Source organism: Argentina silus, assembly GCF_951799395.1.
Source record: "Argentina silus genome assembly, chromosome: Y".
NCBI lineage: Eukaryota > Metazoa > Chordata > Actinopteri > Argentiniformes > Argentinidae > Argentina > Argentina silus.
Genome location: NC_139654.1, coordinates 13813055 through 13817143, shown reverse-complemented (window position 1 = coordinate 13817143; position 4089 = coordinate 13813055). Strand labels below are relative to the sequence as shown.

The following is a 4089-nucleotide window of genomic DNA, read 5'->3' as shown; positions in this document are numbered from 1 at the left end:
GAGACTGAATGTACCAACACCAGCAACATTTCATTCCTTCATATCTCCCCTAGCTCTCATGCACACAGACACAACCATACATCACATCAACTAATCACCTTGTGCCTCTTAAACCTGCTATCTTATTTCAACTGTAGATTGAGTTCTCAGCTGTAACAGGCAAACCAGCCAAAGAAAAAACACATAGCTAGATAGAAACAAAACTTTTACACAGATTTTATACTAAGTATATTTTGAAGACAGAGACGCTATACACTCCAATAAAGTTAAGACGACACCTATCATGACCTCCATCACCCAGTCGTCTGACCCTGAGATCCCAGACAACCACAAAGAGAGCTAACTAGCATTAGCTAGTGGTGACACCAACGGGATTGCAAGGAAGAAACATATTGGCAGTGTTTCGTACAAAGACAACAATACTCTCTCTTAAGCTCAATATCTTAAGGACCCCTGTCACAGATATGGCTGCAATAATAAAGGAAATTGTCAGCCGAAACAAAAGGAGATACCAGGAAGATGGGTTTGACTTGGACTTGACCTATATTTATCCGAATATAATTGCTATGCGCTTTCCTGCAGAAAGACTTGAGGGTGTCTACAGAAACAACATAGACGATGTAGTAGGTTTCTGGACTCAAAACACAAAAATCATTATAAGATGTATAATCTTTGCGCCAAGCGACATTACGACACCGCAAAGTTTAACTGCAGAGTTGCACAGTACCCCTTTGAAGACCACAACCAGCCTCAGCTGGAGCTAATCAAGCCATTCTGTGAAGACCTGGACCAGTGGCTAAGCGAGGATGACCATCATGTGGCGGCCATCCACTGCAAGGCAGGGAAGGGCCGCACCGGTGTCATGATCTGCACCTATCTCCTCTACCGAGGGAAGTTCCTGGAGGCACAGGAAGCACTCGACTTCTACGGGGAAGTGCGGACAAGAGACAAGAAGGGAGTCACAATCCCAAGCCAGCGACGCTATGTCTACTACTACAGCTACTTTCTGAAGAACCAGCTAGAGTACAAGCCCATCACTCTGCTCTTCCACAAAATGGTGTTTGAGACGCTCCCCATGCTTAGTGGAGGCACCTGCAGGGACAGTACCGTTAAAAATAGGAGTGACCCGATTCCTCAGGGCTTCAAGAAAGGGAACTGGCATTGGGATCCGCAGTTTGTGGTTTATCAACTAAAAATCAAGATCCATACGTCCAACACAGTGCACACAAGGCGAGAGGACAAGCATATGTACTTTGAGTTCCCCCAGCCACTGCCTGTCTGTGGAGACATCAAAGTGGAGTTCTTCCACAAGCAGAACAAGATGATGAAAGAAGGACACAAGGCCTCTCAGAAGAAGTTGCAATATTGCCAGGAACGTGTAGTTTATTTAGGACAATCCATAGCACACTGGACACTGTTGTGGCGACGAAGTTCCAACTTGGAAAAGACGACGATTGCTAGCAGCACTGAAATAGTTTACGATAGTTAGCTACAGTAGCTCTGACGAATCATTTGAGGAGTAACAAGTGTTGCCATTCAGAACTTTGCGATAGTGAGTGTTTCAAAGTTAAATCTAACTTTTTTAAGTAGGCTATATGTTGCTCATCCTGAGACATAGAAAGAGAATACTTTGCGAAACTTAGCTAAACATATTTTGATTCGCTTTTAGCTGAATCCGCTCAGGAGCATGACTGAGATGTGGTAAGGAAACAGCCCATCACCACCCTACCAGGATGGCAGAACCGAGACTTGATGCAAGAGGAAGCAAGTGCACTAGATAAGAACTTGTGGCTTGCCAGAGGAGCGAGTCAGGATGCTACAGGCCTCTGGAGGAACAATGAGGGTTTGATAGTAGCACCTCCTAACTAGCTAGGACTGTTGATACATGACGCTCATGGGCTTGCCCATGTAGCGAGGGGGGAAGTGAGAAGGAAAATGACAAAAGAATACAGATTTTGGGCACCATACCTACTAGAACAAATTGACCATGTCATAGGTAGATGCACAATCTGTTTGAAAAACAATATTAGAAGAGGAGTATTAACTCCTCCAGGACACATCCCAACACCAAATGGGCCAATGAAAGAACTAGTCCTCGACTACGTGGATATCGCCCGGTTGGAGGCAAAAGATATTGTTGTCGTCGATAGATTTGTTGTATGCCGTGAGGTGATATCACGCTGGGGAATTCCTGATCGAATTTCATCAGACAATGGCAAAGAATTTGTAGATAAGACGGTGAAACTTATCATACAAAAGTTAGGGATTAAACAACGCTTTGGCAGTCACTAGAATTCCTCACAGATACAGTTATTGAGGAAATAGAGGAATTGGAGACAACAACAAAGCTAACCGGAAGTGGAAATGTCAATGGAGCTAACAACGTATAAAACACGATCAGAAAAATATCAAGAAGAGTTGACGAGTCCTAAGCCAGAGCCAGAATCTGTAACCGCGTATACAACTAACAGACAAGTGCAAACAACTTTAGAGTTTGAACCTACAGTGATAGAACAAGAATATACCACAGAGCCAGAGCCTGTCGACAAAGCTGAGATAGTGACCCCATTAGTTCAAGAAGAAATTGTTTCCACCATGAATGAGCCTACAATGTTTATGGTTGGACATGAAATTGGACCAACTCAGATAATGGAGATTAAAACTCAGAAGATGATGGAAACTACCACAATGGAGTCAGATGTAACACAAGAACTCACTATTGAGAAAAACTTCACAATTGATGAACAGATAACTGGAGAGGATATGGAAAAGAGGAGATCAAGCAGATCAGGACCTGGAGAGGAAATAAATAAGAATAAAATAAGGTCAGCACAGAAGCCCATTCAAGATCCACTGATGATACAAGCAAGAAGGAACCTCTGGTATCAATGGATGAAATACACTGGAGAGGCACATAGGAAAGAAGACTGTTATATATGCTCCAAAGCAAAGGAAAGCTCGTTAATAATCATGAATACCAAATTCAATTGGAAAAACTGTGGGGAGCTAAAAGCAGACTGGCTGAAGAGAATGAAGGGCTCTGATATTGCAGGAACAACATTGGGGATAAAGCCATTTCAAGCAATTGCCTTTGCCCCACTCTGCGAAGCAGAGTGCTTGCAGTTCCTTGGATTCAGAGAATACTATGACAACACTATAATGACGGACAGAAGGGTATTGGACTCGGAGGCGCTTGTGAAGACGTTGGGAGCCAAATGTGATGCTCTAGATGTACGAATAGATAGAAAAATAAAGACAATATCCCCTGGAACAGAGTTAACACTTGTGGGAAAATTTGAATGCTTTGAAAAAGTGGGAACTGTCGAAGTGGGCGTACTAGACAAAGAACTTTGTGAAAGTATATGGGATCTTTCGAACCTATCTATACTAGGAATGAGCACAAATGATGGAGAATGTGTGCCTTCAAAAATAGGACAGATAGCGAAAATATCAGCAATCCTAAAGAAGGGGAAAAAAAAAGCTGGGATTCCTCCTAGCGTTTGCCCATACCACGATGCCACTCAAGCTGTAGCAGATCAATATTGGCTCTGTGATGGAGAACATCTACTGAACACCCTGCAGATAGGATGGAATGGGAGATGTGCTCGGGTGCAGGCGATCCAGCCTATCATTGTCATCCCAACAAAGGACTTGGAAGTCCAAGAACAATCTAAATCTACGAGATCTCGGAGGGAATACAAGGAGGACAGACGCTTAGACAGTTTGGGAATGCCTAGAGGTATACCCAGTGAATACAAGGCTATAAATTCCGTAGCAATGGGATTCACATCTTTCTTTCTTCCTTCAGCTGGAATAAATGTCAATACTGACTGGATAAACTATATCTACTATAACCAGCAAAGATTCATAAACTACACGCATGATGCTTTAGGGTCTCTAGGAAGGCAGCTTGCAGCAACGAGTGAAATGGCTTGGCAAAACAGACAAGCGCTGGATTTTCTATTGGCAGAAAAAGGAGGAGTATGCCACATGTTTGGAGAACAGTGCTGCACGTTCATCCCTAACAACACAGCAGCCGATGGACAATTCTCTATAGCCATGAGGAAGCTCAAACACCTGAGGGAGGAA

General features: G+C 43.3%; 1 pseudogene across 1 annotated transcript; it reads left to right on the top strand.

Annotated features, from left to right (window-relative positions):
• Window positions 1–464: 464 nt before the first annotated feature.
• On the top strand, window positions 465–1489 carry LOC310823999 (phosphatidylinositol 3,4,5-trisphosphate 3-phosphatase and dual-specificity protein phosphatase PTEN-like; annotated as a pseudogene). The gene has a single exon. The product of its transcript is annotated as a phosphatidylinositol 3,4,5-trisphosphate 3-phosphatase and dual-specificity protein phosphatase PTEN-like (transcript).
• Window positions 1490–4089: the final 2600 nt, after the last annotated feature.